Source organism: Pelodiscus sinensis, chromosome 2 (assembly GCF_052426305.1).
Source record: "Pelodiscus sinensis isolate ZL-2025 chromosome 2, ASM5242630v1, whole genome shotgun sequence".
In the NCBI taxonomy this organism is placed as follows: domain Eukaryota; kingdom Metazoa; phylum Chordata; order Testudines; family Trionychidae; genus Pelodiscus; species Pelodiscus sinensis.
Genome location: NC_143053.1, coordinates 208930535 through 208954911, shown reverse-complemented (window position 1 = coordinate 208954911; position 24377 = coordinate 208930535). Strand labels below are relative to the sequence as shown.

The following is a 24377-nucleotide window of genomic DNA, read 5'->3' as shown; positions in this document are numbered from 1 at the left end:
AGTGCTAGCAACAAAAGTATAAGAAGATTAAAATTGAAAATTTAAAATGATCATGACAAGAATGATAAATGTGAGAAGCAGACACTTTAAAAACACTTTGAAGGTCATGCTGTATAATCAGCTGTTTATGAGTTCCCAGTGCAAGGCTGTAGTCAAAAAGGCTAGTGCAATTCTTGGATGAACACGCAGGAGAACCATAAGTAGCAGTACAGAGTGTTTATTTTAACTCTGTGTTTGTCACTTGTGTGACTGCTGTAGGACTACTCTGTCTAGTTCTGGGGTTTGCAGTTCAAGAAGAATGGTGATAAATTGGAGAGGGTTCAGATTGAGATACCAAAATGATTAAAGGATTCGGAAACAGACCCAAGGAGCTCAATCTATTCAGGGGTGACTTGATCACAGTCTATAAGCACCTACATAGGAAGCAAATATTTAATAAAAGGGTGCTTAATCTAACAGAGGAAAGTATAACATCACAGGAATTTGAAGCTAGACACATTGAAACAGAAAATAAAAGTGAGTGTAGTTAACTACAGGAGTTGTGGGGGATTCTCTGTTGCTGGCATTCTTTAAAATCAATATTAGATGTTTTTGTCAAAGATCTGCTGTCTGAATTATTTGGGGAATGAGGGAATTCTACGGCCTGTTATGCAGTAGGTCAGACTAGATAATCACAATGATTTCTTCTGGGTTTGGAGTCTATAAATCTCTTTAAATGTTCCATGAATAGGAGTAGTGCCTAAAATCTGCATTACTTATACCTCTTTTTACTTTTGAACTTTCTTGAGGTTAAAAAATTTATCCATTTCATCGTGGATAAGGAACTGAGCCTGCCATGAATTTATATATATATATATATATATATATATATATATATATATATATGCATATGAGTAACACTGCTAAATTGCTCCTACACTTCAGTTAGTCTATAAGGTGCCACAGGACTCCTCGTCGCTACTGCTAAATTGTATGAGATTAATTAAATACATGAAGTTAAGTGCATAACTAGTTGCAGGATCATGGCCTGTATGTATGAGATAGGGTGCTGGGCAAAGGGTTACTGATTCAGCCCTCTGTCTCACCCCCTCCTTGTTAGGGGAATCTATTAGAGAGGGCTAACCCTAATTGGGGAAGCAGAGACAGCTGCTACCTAATTAGCCTGGAGGTGCAGAAAAGCCTCAGGGGAAGAAAGCCACAAGGAGAAAGGAAAAAGGTAGGAGCTTGTGCTCTCCCTCTCTGCTGATGAAGAACAATGATTACTTGTATTGTATAGCTGTCATCAAGTGTTTTTAAAGTTGTTTTGTGATTCTGCATTATTTCTAGGTAAGTTTCCTGGGCTTTTGGTTTTGTTCTTTTTAAATTCTACTATGTGGGAGCATGTGATTTTTGGTGGTGGTGGTGATGGGGGGGGTTAGGGTTAGTGGCAATCTCCTTTGAATATACAATAGCTTTTAAGCAGTCTTCTGAATGTACATTACTGATGCCATTTATTTGGACAAATATGTTTTGGTAGAACAGTAACTTTCTAGTACAACTGTTCTTTGATTATTTTACTTCCTTTCCAATATCACAAGCAATCAGGTCCATGAAAAGTGCTCTTATTTATGACTAATTGATGGTTCTGTTGTGTCAATCTGTATTGCCTTCCAATAGTAAAGCTAAGCTAGCTATCTTTATCTCTACTTGGAAATTTAGTGCTTTGGAGTCCAAGATAAGTCTGGTCTTCCTTTTCATAGTTCCATGGTTTTCAAATTCTATATGCTACTAACTTTTAATGTCCATAGATAGCAGCAACCTCTTCAAGCTATTGTTACAGAAAATTGCATTATTCAGAGAACTGGTTGATGAAACAGTTGAAAATCCCACCTTCTTAATTAAAAAAACTAGTTGTATTGGTAACATGAGCTAACTCTGAAAAAACAATGCAAATGTAATGGAAAACCTCAAACAAGTACATCACCAAAAATACATAATGCATGTAATGAAATTTTTTTATACTACTTCAGATCCAAATGCATACAAGCTGAATAGTATGGTGGTTGTTGAAAAATGTTGCAAACAGCAAGAGCTGCAGAGTTTGGCCACTCGGAAAACATCAAATCACTTTTACCTTGCATAAGTGGAAACATAACTGTTGTCTTAAATAGCAAAACTATATAAGAATGAAGCTTTCATTAACCTTTCAGGATATCAGTTAGGGTGTGTCTAGACTACATCCTTTTTCTCCAAAAAGGGATGTAAATTAGACACTTTGAAATTGCAAATGAAGTTGGGATTTAAATTTCCTGTACTTCATTTGCATAACAGCAGCCGTGGTTTTTTCAAAATGTGGCTTTTCGATAGGAAAAATTGTAGTTTAGATGGGGATCTTTTTGAAAATAAAACCCTTTTTTCAAAAGATCCCGTAAACCTCATTTTTTGAGGAGTACAAGATCTTTTGAAAAAAGGGTTTATTTTTTAAAGATCCCAGACTAAGCTGCTGGCTTTCTCTCAAAGCTGCATTTTGGAAAAAAGTGGCCGTCATTATGCAAGTGAAGCATGGGAAATTTAAATCCTGGCTTCACTTTTTATTTCAAAGTGTCTAATTTACATCTTTTTTTTTTTTTTTTTTGAGACAGGATGTAGTCTATACATACCCTTAGAGGCCCACAGAATGATAAGAAAAGCAACACAGAGGCAGAGTCATTCACTATCAATATTCTAATGTGTTTTGGAAAGAAAATATACTATGTAATGGACTTAAGTCTACTCTCCCTACATCAAAGGAAGAGATAGGCAAAGGGGAACAAATGTCTAAGGCTCTGATCCTGCAAAGAGCTTCTGTTGGTACAGGGATCCGCCCAGTGCCGAGCTGAGTCCTGTAAGGTGTGTTGGTCTGCCACTGATGATAGACCCAACATGAGAACTGTAGTGCTTACAGTTATTCATTTGATGTGTTAAAAGAAATCATGACAGTGTTAAAAGAAATAATGACAATCTTCACCAAAAGGGGTCTCTATCCTGCTGTACTTCAACATCCAGGTGTTGGTGAGATGTTAAGTGACCCTAGTAAATCCTTAGGTCCTGGCCCTAATCAGGTTGGTGTGGAGCTGCACAGCTACAGGAGACCCAGGGTTCCTGGAGTTCCTAGAGAATGTTGCCACAGCCACTCCTTGTGAAGAGCATCGGTGTATGCTTTCATCTATAATGCGATACGGACTCATCTGACTTTTGTGTCTCCCTGGCTCCTTTTAGGGCAGGTGAGCCACCTCAACAGCACTCACTGTGGACCGTCCTCCAGGACTGCAGCTGTGGCCATGTCCTGAGCAAAGAGCACAATGGGTAAAGTCTCCCCCCATCAGTCCTAATTTGTATTCTTTGCACAGAGCTAGCTGCATTCTCATCTTATTTACATAGGGAAAGCTTTGTGTGACAGTTAACATAGTTACTGTACCTTTCCAATTAAAATGTAGCCTCACAAGCAAGGTCTTGCAGACAACATCTCCTTATTCCAGATGACTGGGCTATGAGCCTCACTGTAATAGTTCTATGTGCAGTATTTCTATGGTTCTCAACCGAGATACGTGTACTCCTGGGGATACGCAGAGTTCTTCCAGGGGGTACATCAACTCCTCTAGATATTTGCTTAGCTTTTCAAAAGGCTGCAGAGAGAGAACTAGCAAAGTCAGTGCAAACTAAACAGTTCACTACAGGCAGTCCCCGACTTACGTGGATCCGACTTACGTCGGATCCCTAGATACGAACGGGGTGAAGCAACTCCCGCACATGCGCAGCAGCATTCCCGGGGCTCGCTCACCTGGGTCCTAGGATCCTCCTCCTCCTCGGGCCGGCTCCGACTGGGGTCCTGCAGAGCTGCCGGGCAGAGGAAAAGTGCCTCCCCACGCCCGCTGCCCCCCCCACCCCCTGCCAGCAACAGGCTGCCCCCTCCCCTGAGCAACAGGCTGCCGAACAGCAGACAAAAGCAGCCTCTCCGCCCCTCCTCCCCTCTATACATGCCGGGCTCCCAGAGCGCAGCAGCGTCCCGGGGCTCGCTCACCTGGGTCCTAGAATCCACCTTCTCCTCCTCTTCGGCCGGCTCCTCCGGCCTGCCGGCTCCAACTGGCCTCTGCCTGCAGCAGCTGGCCACAGGGACAGGGATCCCGCAGAGCTGCCGGGCAGAGGAAAAGTGCCTCCCCACGCCCGCTGCCCCCCCCCCCCCCCCGGCGGCCTCGCATCCTGCACGCCTCCCCCCTCCCCCCTGCCAGCAACAGGCTGCCCCCTCCCCTGAGCAACAGGCTGCAGAACAGCAGACAAAAGCAGCCTCTCCGCCCCTCCTCCCCCTATACATGCTGGGCTCCCTGGGCAAACAAAGACTCCACCAAAACAAACAAAGTGCTGGCCCTCATTGTGTTAGCAAAAAAAGGACCCTCCTCCTAGAACCCTGGGTGGTGTGTGGAAATAAAGCTATTAGCTCAAAGCATGGTGCAGAGCTGTTTGGTATTTGATGAGTTACTCCTTTAGTCCTGAGTTTGTCACAGGGACAGAAATAGATGTGAAATCTTCTGAACAGGGGAACAGACAGCAAAACAAACATTAGAGGGGAGTTAACCTTTCCCTATGCTATCCAAAACTAAACAAAAGTTTGGCTAGAGTTTCCCCTACAATATGTACCAGTTCCGACTTACATACAAATTCAACTTAAGAACAAACCTACAGTCCCTATCTTGTACGTAACCCGGGGACTGCCTGTATATGAAAGTATCTCAATGTGGGCAACTTCATTTTAATGGAGTCATCAGGGTCACCAGTGTTTAGGGGGGCTGACAGCTTCACTGGATCCCTGGATAAGGAGGCCCTGCTCCATGCCCTCATAAGGGGTGGGGCACTGCCTGGAGAGCACTGCACCTCCCACCCAGCCCTCAGAGCTACCTGGAGCACTCAGCAGAGCACACCAGCAGCAATTTCAAGGGCCCAGGGCTCCTGTCACAGCTGCAGTAGTGGTGGCAGGGAGCTCTGGGCCCTCTTGTATCACTTGGCCAAGAGGCAGCTGCCCTCTTTGGCAGGCCCACTGACAGTGAGGGGCAGTGCTCAACTGGTTGAGAATTGAGACCCAGGGCGGAAAGCACAGTGAGATTTCGGCTTCAGCAAGATTGGAGCCAAGACCAGAGTTTTTAAGTGAGGTGAAATTTGGGACAAATAAGTGTACAGGAGTCTTGCGGGGCTGAGAATCATTGCTGTATTGGACCCAACATTGCTAGGCAACACCTCAGTCACACCAGGCATATTCATTTTGGGTGGTGAAAGACCTATTTAAGAGACTGTATTGCAAATTTGAAATGAAAGAACTAATTCATTTGTGGGCCTCTGGGAACAGGCCTGGGATTTCCTTTATTCCTTCGTAACCAATCATATGAGTAGCATGCTTAATGAGTGCATTTCAGATGTCTCTTGTGTTGACTGTCTAAAATAAAAGCAATGCCTGCTTTGGGTTTAATGTCAGCAAGCTCATGAGGATTCACAGGTTTTATTAAACTTTCTGCTCATTGCTAATTTATCCCTCAAGTCCAATGGATGAAAGTAAATCTTTAATCCCGTAAGCCACCCAGCTCTAATTAATGGTACACTTCTTAATATTTCTTCTGTTCTATATCCAGGTTCTCTGGTAGTGTATTCATGGTTTAAAAACATCAGAGGATTCATGGCCATGCTTCTTCAGGAAAATGATCTTGGTGCAGCAAGCTTGTGTCTCCAGATTGAGATCATTACTAACTTCAGAAAGTTGCTAAATGAAAAATATTCAGAGGGCCAACTTTTCAGACTTAACTGCATGGCTATGTCTACACTCCAAGATTTCTATGCAAAAATGGCCAGAGCGTCCACACCTGAAGCATGTTTTTGTACAAAAAATACAGTAAATCAACAGGACAGAGGGCTTTTGCTGGTAGAGCTACAGCTCTTGTGCAAACAAGGCAGGTGTGACTCGCCACGGGTTTCTTGTGCAAAAAGAGCCTATTAGAAAAAGCACAGGTGCTCTAATGGCCATTCACAGAATGGCCATCAGAGCTTTCTTGCACAAGAGCGTCCATGCAGTGTGGATGCTCTCTTGTGCAAAAGCACACTGCTTTATCAATGCACTTTTGAGATGTGGACACTTTTGCACAAGAAGTTTGTGGAAGATCTCTTGTGCAAAAACCCTGAAGTGTAGACAAAGCCCATCTGTGTAACCTCATGGTCTTCAGTAAATTTGCACAGGGCCCACAATTGCTCAGGACAGCAAAGAATCCAGTTCTACAGCAAATAATGTACACATTTTCCCCTTGGCTGTGCTGTATACTTGGTATGGAGCCGTCTTGCAGGATTGGGCCACAAGCTTTTCTGAGTCACTGTGTAGATTTTATAACGTTAAGACACAGTGTGCTTTAAGAATATTTTTGAAGATTCAAATTTGTCTTCTAGATGTTGTGTACAATGGAGACAAAGACCCATTTTGTGCCCCCAGAATGTCAGTCTCTTTTCAGAAGGCAGGATGAAACCTAGTCCATACAAGGGCATATTCGGGGTGTTGATCACACATTGTGGGCTTGCACACCGTAAAGGTATTTTGAAATAGTCTTCAGTGTACCAGCTGACTTTAGTGACAGTTGTCCCTCCCCTTTTTTTGCTCACTCCTGTTCCAACAGGTCCAAGAACCACTGAGGTACTCACGAGGAGAATTTAAGTAACTTTTTGTACTTGTGTAGCAATACACTTTTTTCTGCGAATTTTGAAAAATCTACCCTGAAAACAAACGAGGACCCAATAGTGTGGGGAAAGGTTTCCCATGCCTAGAGGCCTATAAGCACAAGTGCTCACCAAAGTGAGGGAGGTGGTACAATTACACCCCAAGTCTCTTTTGATTAGTAACAGATGTCTGGTAAAACCACATAGACATCTTAAAATCAGACTCTACTCTGGTAAAACCAAAACCTTGCATCTAAGACTTACCCAAGAAATTACATTTGCTGCTAGAAACTGGGTAGATAGACATCTGACCAATCACTTAGTTGATGCAAGTATTCAAGTACTTTACTCTTACAAAACTGAGTGCAGTGAATTAGATGCCCTAAACTCTGTGCTGCCCCAAATTTGATGCCAAGACTGTGGCTCTGTTCATTAATTCAGAAGTGCACCCTCCACATGTGTGGTCATCAGAATTGAAGCACAGTGCCATCATTAACATAAGTTTAATTCTCTTGGTGCATTCTAGTGATATGGTAAATTTGTACAGTGACAAGTAATGCTGCTTTATTTGCTTTCCCAGCAAGGTATGGCTAAGAGAACAGTATTTCACAGCAGGGTTGTCTTGTCCCACAAAACATTTCACTGCATCTTCGGAGACATCTCTTACTAATCTGATTTCTCACCAATGCGCACCCCCATGCAAGTCCAGTCTGGTCAGCAGAGCTGGTAGGTTAATGTTCTCAGATCCATTTAATGAATCTCTAACCATTTAATTCTGCTGAAGAAGAGGCAGCAGGGTGGCTGAAGAGGGTAGGGATATTGCCGCTGCACCCTGTTGCTCTGAACTGTGGGTTTTAATTCACCATGCTACAATTTGAGTTGGTAATTGGAATCCCTGAGAACACATTTGCTCTTGCTGCTTCTGGCAATGAAATCCCAGGGAGGTACCCACTCTCAATGAAGCTTTTTTTAAACATAAATATTACATGACATGAAATGAGCATATCTAGCTATACTGCAACAGCTGGCATGCTGGGGGCATACTCATTTGCACCCTTCTGCACTGCCTCAAGCAGAGCCTCGCTATAGGTATACAGAGGAGAAAATGACAGTTTTTTTTTTAAGTGTTTATAGAGACCCAGTTTATTTCCACAGCTGTTTTCAGTTCTCTTCTCTTATGTCTGTCTTAATGTGTGACATTTCCCCCTTATTCCAGCTTCCAGGGTGGCAACTGCAAGTGATATTCCTCGAATATACAGTAGCAGTTGTTACATAAAAGTATAATCTAAATTGGTATTTGTGTTAGGAACCAACTGTTAAGACATTACTATTATATGGTGCCCAAAAGTGTGCCAGACAGTCTTCAGGCATACAGTTAGACTGCTCTCTCTAGCCCAAAGACACTAGAATCTAAGCAGACCAATACTAGAGGAAACCTAGAACAAGGGGTGAATTCATACAATGAAGGGGATATTAGTCAAACTCTTGACCACTCCATTTAAAACACTAGATCCTTGATATTTCACCAATACCTAAGACTAAATCTTCTGCCAAAATCAATGGCTGCGTCTAGACTGGCATAATTTTCCGCAAATGCTTTTAACCGAAAAGTTTTTTCCGTTAAAAGCATTTGTGGAAAAGAGCGTCTAGACTAGCATGGACGCTTTTCCACAAAAGCACTTTTTGCGGAAAAGCGTCCGTGACAAAAGTGCTTTTGTGGAAAAGCGTCCATGCCAATCTAGACGCGGTTTTGCGCAAGAAAGCCCCGATCACCATTTTCGCCATCGGGGCTTTTTTGCACAAAACAGTTTTCAGCTGTCTACACTGGTCCTTTTGCACAAAAGCATTTCCGGAAAAGGGCTTTTGCAGGAAAAACTTGCCAGTCTAGATGCAGCCACTAGTGTGAAAGATTTGTGCCTGTCTTCTGTCTGAGTGCTTGAAACTTGTGTAGTACTATACGGTGAGATCATGAAACCTGCTTCTTCCATAACTATATGTATCCTCCCATCCTCTGTGAAATGCTCTTCCAACTCCACTAGTAATAAACTTGCACATCAACATGTCCAAAATAAGCCAAACAAGTCTGGCTCTCTCTAGCTACCACTCTGGATCTCTTTGTACGATCCTCTGTTTAGTCCTAAGACTTGTTTTAGCTTTAACTGGAATAAGTTGCACCACTATCTGGCTGAATAGGAGGAATTGTTTTTACCTGATCCCCAGTGAAACATACCTGACTCCTTATAAATTATGTCCATTTACTGTATGTACAAATAGGCCACTATGATGATTTCTGTTTCACTAGAACTTGGGTCGCCATTCACCTGCATGGACTCCAGACATCCATCCTTTCACTTACACAATACAAAGCCTATCTGCAGGTGTCCTGAACTGTTTAGCAAATGTAAATCCTATTTGTGACAGGAGGATTTTTGCAGCTGTATTCCAACTTAATTTTGGGATCCAATTCTGCACTCCATGATTAATGTAATATCCAAGTCCCTAAGATATTCAGTCAGCTTCCTAAGGGCAGAATTTGGTCCTAGGAGACTAGGGCAGAAAAGAAGACACGGATAATTCCAAATGCAGTGCAAGTATATTTTTCACTCTAATAGAAACCAAGATAGTAGATGACAACCCATGTACTCACAGATTCTTCTAATGCAATATTAATCACTTTCTGGAAGAATCTGGGACTTCTTTTAAGCCTAAAGTGAATTTCTAAGCTATTCAATAGTAATTCCTTGGGGGTTTTGTGTTTATTTTTTTCCACTTGTATTTAGTAAAGTTACACTTCCTTCAGTGATGGAATTTCAGGAACACTACTTTTCAAATATAGTCCACAGAAATTTCTTAATATTTCTTAATATCATGTTATGAATACAACACTTGCTTTGTTCATACCTAACCAACCACAACATGAAACTTTTCAATATGGTGATGTTGAAACAGGATCTTGGCCCAGGTCTATACTAGACCTGGAACTTTGGCTTAAGGTACATAACTCCAGCTACATAAACATTGTAGCTCGAGTTGATGTTCCTTAAGCCAAGTTTGGTGCCTTCTTCAGAGTGGGAAGTCAACTGGAGTAAATGCTCCCATCGGCTTCCCTTTCTCCTTGTGACTGTGAGGAGTACCAGCACCAACAGGGAGCACCTTCAGCATTTGATTTAGCAGGTCTTTACAGTCTCTGGTATGGTAAGTGGAGATTTGGCCTTGTCCTTGGGCTTCACTGATTGCCAGGAAAAGTGGTTCCAGAGTAGCCTTTCTTCAGAAGTCAACAAATAAATAATGCTGTTGATGGCTTAAGTTGGTAATAGGCAATCTAGACTAGTGGCAGCATGAGTGGCCTCCTTCATTTTAGTGGGCTGCAAAATTGTTGTAATCAACACAGGTTAGGATAGTTTTGCTAACTGAGCTTGCATATATAGAATTTCCATAGCAGCACTTTGATTGGATGCAGAGGGAGGACATGGCTCTTCTAGTCAATGTTATGTATAATCAGTATGCACCTCACTTGGCATGCCCTTACTTTACATGCATGTCACTTTAGTTATACCTTGGGGGGGGGGGCAGGGAGGAACTACTCAGGCAAAAACCTGGAAACCCTGTTTCTGAGCAAAAATTAGCAAAATGTCTTAGGCCACCCATAGAATCCCAATGGGCTGCATGAAACCTGCAGGCCACAGGTTGCCCACCTCAAAATGGCAATAAACACTAAGGCTGCGTCTAGACTGGCATGATTTTCCACAAATGCTTTTAACGGAAAAGTTTTTCCATTAAAAGCATTTGCGGGAAAGAATGTCGGGATTGGCACAAATGCTTTTGTGCAAAAGCACTCTTTGCAGAAAAGCGTCCGTGCCAATCTAGATGCAGTGTTGTGCAAGAAAGCCCCAATCGCCATTTTTGCCATCGGGGCTTTTTTGCGCCAAACAGTTTTTACTTGTCTACACTGACCCTCTTGCACAAAAGAATTTGTGCAAGAGGGCTTTTTCCCGAGCGGTAGCATCATAGTATTTGTGCAAGAACACTGACAATCTTACATTAGATCGTCAGTGTTCTCGCACAAATTCAAGCGGCCAGTGTAGACAGCTGGCAAGTTTTTCTGCAAAAGCAGAAACTTGCCAGTCTAGACAAAGCCTAACTGAATTGCCATCGGGCACCACTGAATTGCCATCGGGTACCACTGATGCTGTGGTGCTGACATGATTGGACACTTAGATGAGACTTATGGAGGAGCTGTGCTGAAAAGTTACAGAGGGGGTAGCCGTGTTGGTCTGTAACTGGAAAAACGTAATCAACAAATAGTCCCAATGGTGCTGCAAGACTAACAAAACATGTAGATGGTATCATGAACTTTTGTGGGCACAACCCACTTCAGATGAATGGGTTTTAAGGGTGCCAGTTTTCAATAAATAGCACAGAGCGGATGCAGGGGGGAAGGGAGGGAAAAAATTAGTATCCATGCTAAATGAAACTAATGAGACTTGGTACCAACTCTAAAGTACCTTTTTTTAAAAAAAAAAATATTAGAACATGAAATGTCTTTGTTTAGACTTCTGTTGTAGGAATCAAACGTGTAAACGAAAGTAAGTTCTGTGGCTTCCCTGTTGAGCTGACTTTTTTGAAATTAGTTTGAAATAATACAGTGACTATGAGATCCATTAATGGGTGCCCAGGTAGGCTAAAATGTTCCCCAACAGATTTCTCTGTGCTGCCTTTTCGGATATCTGCGAGAAAGAATTAATGGACACAAATCAGAGACTGTCCAGTTTGGCCAATATACATGGCAGAGAGCCTACACTGGTGCTTGATGGCATAAATCACATTAGTATATGAGCCTCTGGAGTGGTGGTTACGTTGTTTGATATTGCTTGTATAGATGGGTGGACCAAGTTGGCATTGAAGTTGATTGCAGGGGTGTCCTGTTTTCTTTGTAGGGCCTATCTTGAAGTAGCTGACATCTGGGTACTCATCTGGCTCTGTCAATTTTTTTAATTCCCTCCCCACCCCCACTTCTATGGGTGGGTATTTAAGCTTTAAGAATGCTTTATATAAATCTTGTAGGTGTTTGTTTCTGTCTGGGATTGGAGCAAATCCAGTTGTATCTTAAGGCCTGGTTGTAAACAATTGTGTTTTAGTCACAATAGAAAACAAACACTTCCTTAACACAAATTAACTCAAATAGGAAAATCCCACACGCCAAGATTACTTCTGATATCTACCAATGCCAAATCACTGGATAATGATATAAGCTCTATGAAATGATTCCCTAAATTAGTTGGCTGCGTCTAGACTGGTGTAAGCAGGGTCAGGATAAGCTCTAACCTGACATCTGGTGGTGAACTGTGGCAAGTGGTGCAAAGACTTCAGGGGCTGATCTCATTTGCTTAGACACACCCACCCTGCCTAGATTGTGCTCACAGCAGCTCAAGTGGTTACTTTGGCCACTGTGGGATCCCCAGTTTCTCTGTTGTTGAGGCGGGGGGATAAAAGTGGTGTTACTCTGATTATGTGGATCAAGGACAATGGAATGGTGGAACTGTTTGACACAGGGATTCGCCATAAACGAAGTAGCACTTGCTAGACAAAGGGCATGGGTTCCAAACCCAGTCAAGTTGAGAGAGGCTGGGGACAGGTCTTTGTACCTGATGGTGTGGCCCTGTCTGAGGGCCTAACAACACCGATTGCCCTCTCTCCACTGTGGAATATCGGAACTAATTTGGATTCTATTAGAAGTCTACTTGTGAGTTGCTGAGTTGATTTCCCTGTGGGCCAGTGGAGCACTAGCACTGAAGCTCCTCTATCATAAGCTGAACTTGCTGAAGAGCTGAAATCACTGTTGCTGAGGGGAGCCTGGTGCTATGCTGCTGAGCTAGCAGAGCAGCTTGCAGGGACAACCAGCAAGTGCAGGCAAACAGCAGAGTGGTTTGCTGGGGCTACCGGCGGGTGCAGGCGGCCAGCAGAACGGCTGATGGGGATGACCTGCAGCCGGTAGGAGCGGCAGCAGACAGCCAGTGGAGCAGCTGCAAGAGCAACCAGCTGGCAGACAGGGGCGTGGACTGAGACTGCTGATGGAGCCAGACAGTTTGTGGGACAGCTGAGGCCACTCACTGGACAACAGGTGGAGTGTGGTGGGGTGATGCGTGTTGATGGCGGCAGCAGAACCCTACGGAGAGGCGGAGCCATTGGCGGACCACGTAAGGTGTATCAATCCCCGCCCCCTCCAGATTGGGATGGTAAAGCCCTGCTGGGTGAACTTTTGAACCCTGAGGCAGCACTGACCGGGGGCAGAGACTTTTGGGGTGTTGGACTTTAGGTGATTCGTGGCTGGGGGGTGGGTCTTTGCTCATGTTTGGTCTATGAATCCAAGCTGTGGTGTTTTCCCAAGTTAATGCTGATGTCGGTTACCTCATGTTGTTAAAGGTTTGCTGCTATACTGAGGCTCTATGCTTGTGAGGGGAAGAATTGCCTCTGAGGCACCCAGAGGTGTACGTAAGATTTCCCAGGTCACTGGGTGGGGGCTTGAGCCAGTGTTGTATTGTTGGGAGGAGACCCCCTAGATACTGAACCCGGCCATTGCTGCTATTAACTCGGCCTGGCAGCAAGGTTACACTGTCATGATTTTGCAGAAATACTTTTAACGGAAAAATGCTACTAGCAAAAGCACGTCTAGATTGGCACGGATGCTTTTGCACAAAATCTTGCCAGTCTAGGTGCACTTGTTCTCTTTAATGGACTGGTCCCATCATTATGGAGATGTATTCCTTTTTGCCTAGCTGAAAATCTAAGGGCATTCTCATGACAAACCCCTTGTTTCAAGAACATAGCAAAAGAAGGGATGCTCCAGTGGTTTGGACATGGAGCAAAGAATTGAATTTAAGTCTCCATCACAAATTTTGACTTTAGGTAAGTCACCTACGTTACAGCAGAAGGTTGAATTAAGATATGTAATGCCAGCTACATGAACTATGTAGCTGGAGTCAAGATATCTTAAATAGTCTCCTGTGTGGATAGCACAAACTGTAACAGGAGCAAATGCTCCCTTTGGCTTCCCTTACTCCTTTTGAAGAGCCAGAGTACCAGCACTGATGGAGCACCCACTGAGAGCATCCTGTGAGTTCACTTTATCAGGTCTTCACTAGCCCCACTAAATCAAACTCCAAAGATTGGCCACGGCAGTGATATGAAGACATGGCCCCTGTCTCTGAGTCTGTAAATTAGGGGCAACAGTACTTCCATACCTACAGGGTTGTTGTATGAATAATTTCATGGAACATTGGGGGCTCTAGGCCTACACTGGCCGCTTGAATTTCCGCAAAAGCACTGACTTTCTACTGTAAGAAATCAGTGCTTTTTTTCAGAAATACTATGCTGCTCCCGTTCGGGCAAAAGTCCCTTTTGCGCAAAATTTTTGCACAAAAGGGCCAGTGTAGACAGCTGAGATTTGTTTTGCGCAAAAAAGCCCCGATCACAAAAATGGTGATCAGGGATTTTTTGCTGAAAAGCGCGTCTAGATTGGCACGGACGCTTTTCTGCAAATCTAGATGCTCTTTTCTGAAAATGCTTTTAACGGAAACTCTTCCACTAAAAGCATTTCCGGAAAATCATGCCAGTCTAGATGTATCCCTTGGGTTTGCCTGAGAAGCTGATCCTGACTTCATAAAAATCTTTTTTAATAATTTGTCTTCAATGGGACCAGGATCTAGCCCTAAGTCACTCAGAGCAGCACCAAACCTGCAAGGGAAAAATATGAATGTATTAAACTATAGAATGAAGCAGAATTTTAAAAAATATATGTTGTGTGCTTTCGCATAGTACTTTGGAAGGTACACAATCAAGCAGTGTTTCTCAAAGTGGGCTGCAGGCCTACTTTGGCTAAGCCGTTACCTGGCCCCTCTGGTTTATCTAAAGGCTCCATAGCCATGGAGCCTCATGGCTCCTGTTGGCTCTGGTTCACTGTTTCCAATCCAGGGGAGTAGCGGGAAAGTGGAGGGTGCTATTAGCAGCCCACAGCCCACTTTGAGTAATGCTGCACTAAAGCAATACAACTGGATTTCAGGTTGATTATTATGATGCCCTCACTTTGGCTTGACAGGGGACTCAATACAAAGCGAAGTCACATCTCAGAGCAGAACTTCAGATCAGTGCCATTAGAATGACCCCTGATATAGAAGCTGAGAGGTTTGTAAGGCAAACTTAGGGACCAATTTCCTTCTCTTTTTACAGTTCTCAGCATCCCCATTGCAAACATAATAGTACTAGCACCTAGCATTGCTGGAGTCCTCCGGGAGGAGCTCAGAGCAGATGGCTGGGGATGTGTGGGGTGCAGGAGTTAGGGGTGAAGTGGACTCTGGGCAGGGGGGGGTGAGTGGGTGGAGAGGATGGGGGGGAACATGCCCCCTCATTGAGATCATACTGGAGCTGATTGCTTTCCTTGACAGGCACAGGAAGGGGGGGGGGGAGTAAAGTGTACAGCTTGTCTGCCCCCAGGGCTCCCCAGCCAGAGTGAGGAATGCAGCAATCTGTGCACTTCCCTTCACTCCCTGATGAAGGGGAACAGCTAGCAGTGTCTCTGTACAAATTGTGAGGGGCTTCAGCCCCCCCTACCCTTGCTAAAGGGAACTTGCAGGGTGGGAGGGTTGGGGCTGGAGCAGACAGTCCTGGATGGGGGGGAGGAGGGATGCATCCACAGCAAGCCCCTTTTACCTCCCTGGTGATGGTCTCTTTTCTGTACAGTTTTATGGGTGGCAATATCCTTCTAGGCACATCCCATTTTACTGGCACAACCAAACACTTACCTTGTTTTAAGTTATGATAAGAGGACGCAGTAGATTGCATTTGGTAGTCCTAACTCTTACCATTTAGGAGGAGTTCTTGAACAGACTCATGCACAGACAAATTCTCTCAAATGTACGGAAGAGAGATATTGGTAAGAGTGTGGTGGTCTCTTCTGCCCGGATTGCCACCTATGGTCACCTGTAGCCAGGGGTGGAGGAAAGTGTTGCAGGACCCAGGGCAGCAAAATTTCACGCTCTTCCCCCCCCCCCCCCCTTGACATGGCGCATGCACTGTGGTGCCACGACGTATGCACGGGGCCTCGGGAAGCACGGAGCCTGGGGCAGACACCCCGCTCGCCCTGCCCTAAATCCGCCGCTGCCTGTTTGGCAGTTTGGAACAGGCAGCTCAGCTGGGAGTCAGCTGTTATGCAGGGTTCCATTCTGTCTTCCTGGTCATTGGTCAGCTAGGGAAGAAATTGGTGTCACATTGAGACAGTTGGCTGTGCAGAATCTTGTTTTCCCTGGTATGATCCCCTGGTGTATTGGTAGGGCAAAGCCTTTCAGGCCTACCAATTGAGTCTCAAATATTGACTCAGCATCACAAACACCATTTGCAAACCAAGTTTAGAATCAGAGGGGTAGCCGTGTTAGTCTGAATCTGCAAAAGCGACGAGGAGTCCTGTGGCACCTTATAGACTAACTGAAGTGTAGGAGCATAAGCTTTCGTGGGCAAAGACCCACTTCGTCAGATGCATGTCATCTGACGAAGTGGGTCTTTGCCCACGAAAGCTTATGCTCCTACACTTCAGTTAGTCTATAAGGTGCCACAGGACTCCTCGTCAAGTTTAGAATACAGCACTGTCTCTTAGCCTTCTATGCTTAGACAGCCTTCTGTTTTTAAATGGCCCTTCTTTGTGCCAGAAGTCACATTGCCTAACCATGACAGGGACTAGTTAAGATGCTGGAAGGGTACTCAGGCAGCAGCTCCCCAACAGTTCTGAAGTGGGCTGGAGTTCCTAGCAAAACTGATGTAACTGATGAAATGTTGGCCACAATCTCAAAAGCCACCTGTGAGTGATTAGTAGGGACAGGCTTGGAGTAACTTTTGGTCTTTAGGAAGAATCCGTGGAAAGTTTGTAATACTATTGATCAGCTTATATAACTTTTGTAACAAAAGGTTAATCTTTTTTTTAATGACCGTAAATGTTTCTGGTTTCCTAAATCAGGGGAGCTACTCTATTGTCACAAGTTCTAAAATCTGGCTTTACACTATACATGGCACAGGGACATGGGTGTGGTCTTGGGGCAGCTCCCAGTCCCGGGGAGAGCCAGACATCCTGACCATGGCCTCTGTACAAGCACAGCGGCTCTGACGGTGCAGGACATGGTCACCCTCACGTTGTGGAGTGGGGGAGGGGGCTGGGCATCATCCTCTGCGTCCCCAGGGAGAACTGACCACTTCTCTTCTTTCTCTACAGCTGCACCAGCTGCTCGTGCAGGGCGCACCACCCCAGCCGGGACATGCTCCCGCACCCGTGGCAGCACACTAGCAACCTGGTTACCACACTAGTCAATGGGCAATTATGCCTCACAGAGATCAAGAAAAGTTTCAACCAATTAATGAATATGGTGAGAATTTGTGTCATTTTACAGAGCTCCACTCCCATCTTGCTCAGCATCAAAGTAATAGAAGAAAATCTTACTAATATATCTGGTAATGGGAGAATAATTCTTTAAAGAACATGGCTGCATTGCAATTGAAAAAGGAAAATAAAGATCTCTGGTCAATGGGAAAATAAAAACCATTCAGGACTGAGTTAGATAAAAAGGGATTCTAACCTCAGTCTTGGAGGGAATTAACTCATACACTAAGTTTCCTGGCACTGGAAAGTTGTGCATATATTTCCTGTTCATGGATATGTTGAGCTTCTGGAAGAAATCAATAGTACTTTTTGTTCCTTAGGGATTGCTGTGAATTAGAAAATGACAGATTTAACACAGTCCTTTAAAAAACCAACCAAGGGACAGACCAGGAAACTGTGCTCCTTCATTGTTCCAGCATTTCACTTATGGGCTACCTCTAGACTGCAGGCTTCTTGCGCAAAAAGGCTTTATCGGAAGACATTGTCCGCAAAAACTTTTTTGTGCAAGAGCGCATCCACACTGCAAAAGCACATCAAAAAAGTGATGCACTCTTTGCAAAAGAGCATCTAGACTGCATGGACACTGTCTTGAAAGTAAGCACTGATTGGTATGCATAGAATTTGCACCTGCACTTTTTCCTGTTTCCTCTTTTTGCACAAAAACTCCCTTATCCAAGTCCACACATGCTTTTTGGTGAAAACCTTCACAAAAAGGCTTCTTCCTTAAAAGAGGAATACCAATTGTGCAAAAACCTCTCTGCTCTTTTGATTCTCGAGCACCTCCAGTGAGTTTTTGCACAAAACTCTAGGACATAGCCATGGGGAGGATGATTTTTCCAATTTTTGTATCTGAAGTCTTGTGACATAGCATAAATACTCTCCAACCTGCTGTCATTGGACACATTGGTGTTATCCTTCCTTCCCACCTGACTGGTATGAAATACTTCTCAGACTGATGGTGTTATCCCTTGTTTTCATTATCCTTGGCCCAGTTACCATAATTGCCTCTCCATAAGTTATAAACTGTTCCATGGCAGCTGGAACATATCCATGATTTATCACTTCTAACAAATGATTATTACAAATGATCTTGGTACCTTACTGGGGAAACTTCACAGTAGGACATTGTTGCTAATAGATTCCCTTGAGCATTTGCAGTCTGTGTCCCTTGTTAACTGGATCTTATCGGTCCCATGCACATAAACATCTCATCTATAATTTCTTTGAATGTGAACCTCTTTTATTGACTAAGCAATCTCCTGAGTCTTCAATAAAAACACAAGGCAATGTGTGTGGGGTTTTGGTTATGGTGGTGTGGTGTGGGTGTGTGTGTGGGGGGGGGGAGGGGTTGTTATAACTTCACTACAGAAGTCTCTACGGATTGCACCTCTATAAACTGGGACTCTTGTCTGGCAACATTGGTGATCCGGCAGGGCCATGGATGTTTCAGGATCAGAGTCCAGGCATGTTGTGGGGATGGGGAGCCCTGGAGGGACCTGGCTTGCTGCAGGAGGTGAGGGGGGGTCCCTCAGGAGCCTGGTGCACTGTCCAGCTGGGCTGCACAGGAAGCTGCCAAGGGAAGAGGGTGAGGGAGCCAGGAAGCCTAGTGCACAGCTCAGCTGGGATGGGAGCTGGGGAGCCCAGCACGCAGCTCAGCTGGGATGGAGGGCTGAGCAGGCGAGCCAGGTGGAGTGGCAGGACAGGAGATGGGACCAGGAGGAGGGGGGCCAGAAATGACATCCTGTGGTCCAGCAAAATCTCTCATGTGGGACCAGGTCCCGAGGGTTCAGGACCAGGAAGGTACCACCTGTATTAATAATGATGTAATTTAGTCATATGCAAATGTAATTTATTTTGGAATGGCATGAACTTCTAGGCTGCTGCCTCTGCAATCCAGAGTTCCTTTCTCTAGCTTGCTCATCTAGGTCCCCTTCCAACTCTAGACCACCTTTGCTTGTCGGTCTTTCAGACTTGGAATAGGATTTTTAAGAATCACACTGTTGTTGGCCAACTCTGAGCGCCTTGAAATCAATGGGGAATTTTACCATTGATTTCAGTGGGAGTAGAGTTAGATCCGTTCAGTGTATTTGAAAATCCTATCCTTGATATCTCCTGCAAAGATTATACAGTAAAACTCCATTGGTCCGGTATCTGATGGTCCGGCACCATCAGGAACCCAGAAGTGCTCCGGGCAGCCGGACCATTGGAGCTACTCTGCCCCCGGCTTCCCCGATTCAGCCACTGCTGAAACTGACCAGCGGCTGACTCCGGGAAGCCTGGGGCAGAGCAGCTGGGGTGCTGCCGGGTTGGTCCAGTAGCACCGCCCCTTGGCGCTGTGGGACCAACCCGGCAACACCCTAGCTGCTCTGCTGCAGGTGTCCTGATTCAGCTGCTGCTGAAACTGACCAGCAGCGGCTGAATCAGGGACTCCTGGGGCAGAGCCAGACTATCGGAAGGGGGGGCTATGAGGGGTCTGGGGTGGCATCCCCCCACACCACCCTAGATACCTCATAGCCCCCCTTCCAATAGTCCGGCATATTTGATAATCCGGCACCCGCTGGGTCCTAAAGGTGCCGGATTATCGGAAGTTTACTGTACTAGTGAGGGTCCCTTAATCCATGGAGCTATCCTTTTCACATGGCTTGGAAGGAAGATTTCTAAGTGAGAAAATGAGCCTTGCCTTGTGTCTCTGTCCAAGTGCAGGAGACAAGGTTGCACATCAAGGCTTCTGGGGAGGAGTTCTGGTTCTGGGTGGTACTCAGTTTTGTCACACCAAAGGGACTGAGGAAGATGACAATACAATGTGAGCTAGGTGGGAGATGAAGCAAGTATTTAAGCATTTCTAAGATGATGGGAGGACGTATTGGTGTGAGATTCTGGTTTTGAGAGTGGGGTGGGAACAGAGTGAGCATCTTGGAGGGAGGGGAATCTAACTAGCGGGGCTTGAATGGGTGGCTGGAAGGGGGGTAGTGTGGTGAGAGTCTAACTAGCTGGAGATGGGAAGAGTATATATCTTGCACAGCAAATATAATATGAATTAACCACCATCATGACAGGGCCAAATCTACACAACATGCAAGGCTTAACCATTTGTATCCTGCTTCTGGCTTGTTTGAGCTGGCTTTTAAAGCACGGAGCACAGTGAGATCAGGGCTCACAAGCTATGTAAAGGTCTATTAACCTATTGCTAAGCATGACAGAAGTGGGAATGGTTATTCTGTAACTACCACCTTCCTAAAATGAGGAGAATCAGGTTTCTTTCTTTTACAAACAAAGAAATCATTTGGGGCTTGTGTTAACATTGCTAAAGGCCTGTGCTTCATATAATCCTATGTGGAGCTGAAGGATGAGATTACCCTCTTAATGAATTGTATCTGCCATTGTTACCTCATGAACTGTGGCCTAAGTCTTATGAATGGGATTTGGATTGATTTGTTACTAACCTGTTAAGAATTGCCTTTGAAGAATCTGTTATGGTATTTTTTTTTTGTAACAAACCCCATTTTAAACTGTTAATGCATTGTAATTAAAGTGACTCCGTATTGTAACTGAAATTCCATTTCAAACTTTGCAATGCCTTCATTCTGTCTAAATTGGGTGTGTATGTAGAAGTGTGACTGGGTATGTGTGGCTTGAGGGACTGATCCCTTTACATACCCTGTTTAGGTGACCAGTTGTCAGCACCACCTTGATGGCCAAAGAACGAGGCAAGTGAGCCCTGCAAAGAATCTACTCAGACACAAGCCCCATCAAGAAAAGATCAAAATCTGCTTAACAGATGACCCATGGTCATACAGTGCCCTGGAGAAAAGGGACTAGATGTGATCCATGACTAAAACACAAAAAATGAGTGCAAAATTACAGAATTAGGTCTTTGGGTTCTACAATCATCCTCCAGGAGAATCGGTGTGTACCAACACGACTCGGTTCCCCTCCTCATGTCTAAACCACCTGGCTAGTGGACTAGCATACAACTAAAGCCGATACACACAGTTCTCCAGATGGAATGTAATTATGTGTGGTAGACAACTTTAGTAGCTGAGGACAGTAAGGATGTATCTACACTGTACCGTAGCTTGAAATAAGATACACAGTGTGTGTAACTCAAAGTGTGTATCTTATTTCGAAATTGCCAAATTACAAAATAAGCTCAGTTTACACCATGCCAAACTTCAAAATAACCCGCTGTTCCAAAATGTCCCTTACTCCTCATAGAATGAGGTTTATGGGGATATCAGAATAGTGAGCCTGAAATAACAGGCTTGCTGTTGAGACATGGGATAGCTATTTCGGGATACTCCAGTACCCTGAAATAGCATTGCAGTGTAGATGTAACCTAAACTAATTCTGCCTTCACAATAAACGTTTAAATAAATATTGTTTTATTCCCCCAATTAAAATTCTGCTAGTTCTGTTTGAGTATTAACACACAGGCTTTCTCATAAATAAATGATTGTAATATGGATTTTCAAGATCTAGCCTGGGACTGTATTTATAACTTTCTAGTTTCAGTTACTTTATCCATGGTCACTTGCTTTCCTCTCTTTTCATGTATCTCTGTATAGCTGATCATAGGTGCTTGTAGCTAGGCTTTTGGCATGATGGCCTCCCATGATACATTCTTACTCCAGATTTAGTCTAGAATAGGTATTAACTCAACTTGAGTATGGAAGACCAGCAGCATCCAGGGCTTTTTCTGGGAAGGATGCTCATCAATGACTTAAAATATATTTATTGTGTTTCCAAAAAGTTGACAAAAGATTGTGGTGATAAAACTATTGGATGGACTATATTTTTATTGGACAAGGAAAATAGATTCCATCATTTTGATACTCAAATGCAGGTGCTTTTTATAAACAGTATTTGGTAACTTGTCAAAACTAGATCAACGCTGCTTGGTAACTCTGAACTAAGGCAACACATCAGCTCTAATGTGAGGAATAATCTAGTGTAGATATAAAGTTATACAGAATTGGGGGATTCATCTATAACTACTATTTGGTAATTACTGGATATTTTGGGCCTAATTCTGATTTTTCTTGCACACTTGGAAGTTTTGAGTGTACCAAGAAGCGAATTAGCTCTGGTCCTCTGCTTACATACAACATAACATCTTGTCTGTTTTATCTGTGCCATGCTATCCCATGACAATTTGAACATCTGGAGATTATTTAGAAAATGTTTGCTTAGCAGCACTAGTAACATGTACCCTGGGGTGCTAATTAACGTATAGCTAGTTTGTGAAAGTTGTAAAAGTAGGTTACAACAAATTATCTCATGTACATAGAAAGTATAGAAAAGACTACTACTATTATTAGACTGACTTCCTATACAGTTGGATTGTTGAAGTTGTTCAAACACCAGACTCTTAATTAATCAGTGACTGTGTACTTTCAAATATAGTTTGACCAAGCAAATACACTGATTTGTGTCAAAGTTGCATATTAATATACATTCACTATTGTATGATTTCAGTCGGTAATATGTGTCTCAATAACTAAGGGCTAGAGTCTTTTAGCTCTGACCAAAGAGTATGCATTAGCTTAGGGGCTGCTCCAGGAGCTACTGTGATTGTCGCATCCCTGATATCAGTAGTTTGACTGTTAGAAAACTTCTTGCCTCCAGCCTATTATTTTTTTTTCCCTCAATTGCCCTGCCAGATGACCTCTGGTTATTGGGAAATTCTTTGAGGTTTGAAGCAGCACTAATCTGATTCTGAGTCACCCAATATTGCAAACTTTGCTATGTCATAATGGCCACTGGCATCCCTGAGTAAGGCAGGTTGGATTGGGTAAGATGTGGGGGGTTTTTTCATCTTGTTTTGTCATGCATATAAGCCCACCAAGGATGTCTCATTGAAAGGGCAGTGGCTGCTGAAAAAAATCAAGGTTCTTGCTTAAAGTACCCTAGACTACTTGAGTAGCTGTCCCCATAGTTCAGGGGTAAAAAACCCCCCATATTTTAGCAGAATCTCTTTGCTCTTCAGAAGTAGACTCAAGCAAATGAAAAACATGAAACATTTGAAATGGAAATGAGGTGTTGTGTGTTTCTCTTCCCCTCTCCCTTCCCCCCCCCCCCCCCCCCGGGGGGGGGGGGGGTTTAATGGTCAATGAGAACACTTGTCTTTGCTTCATTTCAGTTTGGAGTTCTTTTTTCCTTTTGGTTTTGATATCCTCTGGGGCAGAAATTTTTCCCTTGCTAAACTTTCTGTGGTGCTGCAAAAATGTCTATATTATTGGAACATAGTTAGTTTCATGAAGCAGAAAATATGGGTTAAATTCTACTCCAAATAATGCTTTAGATTTATACTAGCAACTCCTTTCGTGTCTATGGAATTACATAGGTATAGGTCTGGAGTAATGATGGGGGTCATGAAAGACGTTGAAAGGTCAACAACTGAAATAGAATTATTTCCTTTCCCCCTATAGGTGGCTCCTCTAAAACACAGTTGATGACTGGACCAGTGAGGAAAAGTTTACACTGCTCCCTGTACCTATGCTATGATCTGCTTGTTTTGTAAAGAGATGGGTCTCAGGGAAAGAGTTCAGATTGGGACTGCTACAGAGTATGGAACTAAAAGTTTAGGTCCATGTCTTATTGGAGTGCTTCATTTTTCCAGAGCTGTCCACCTAACTGATCACTTTGATAAAACCTAAATTAGGTTTTTTAAACTGGAGCTAATCTGTTTATACAGTATGCTGAGCATGGTTATGCTGAAGCAAGCCAGTAGGTCTAGGACTCCTGGGTTCCTATTTCCTTCTCACAGGAATGTAATACAAGGCAGGCTCCATTAATGTGGATTCGTTACCTCAGTTCCAGGAAGCACGTGGGGGAGCTGCAGGAGGCCTCCTGGAGGCTAATAAATTGAAATTAGTGGCACCGGAGCATCCACACTAACATTATTTCAGACTTACAAGTTTGGGAATAGTATTGTTCCTCCATGAAAAGCAGGTCTATAGAGTCTGATTTCTGCAGACCTTTATTCTGGAATAATGGGTTTGGTAATGTGGACTATCACTTACAAATTCGACCTTGAAGGACTAATTTCAGACTAGAGGTCCTAGTGTAGACCAGGCCTTAAAAGTTACAAGTGTGACTTAAATCTTGAGAACTGGGCTCCATCTGTGTTTTACTCCTGGTTCTTTTGACTTATTTGATCCTGGATAAGGCACCTAATTTTTTCTATACTTCATTTTCTCCTTTTAAGATAAACCACTTAATTTTAACAGAACAAAATTGCATGCAATTTTGACTG

At 43.8% G+C, this 24377-nt stretch overlaps 1 long non-coding RNA gene across 2 annotated transcripts; it reads left to right on the top strand.

Annotated features, from left to right (window-relative positions):
- The first annotated feature begins 1198 nt into the window (after positions 1-1198).
- On the top strand, positions 1199-24333 carry LOC149525426 (uncharacterized). 2 transcript variants are annotated; one of them, XR_016348644.1, is made up of 4 exons: positions 1199-1326; positions 3238-3324; positions 16958-17108; positions 23551-24333. It is a non-coding gene; the product is annotated as an uncharacterized LOC149525426 (long non-coding RNA). The 2 variants fall into 2 exon arrangements; XR_016348643.1 differs by lacking the exon at positions 23551-24333 and having other exon boundaries at positions 16958-18442.
- Positions 24334-24377: the final 44 nt, after the last annotated feature.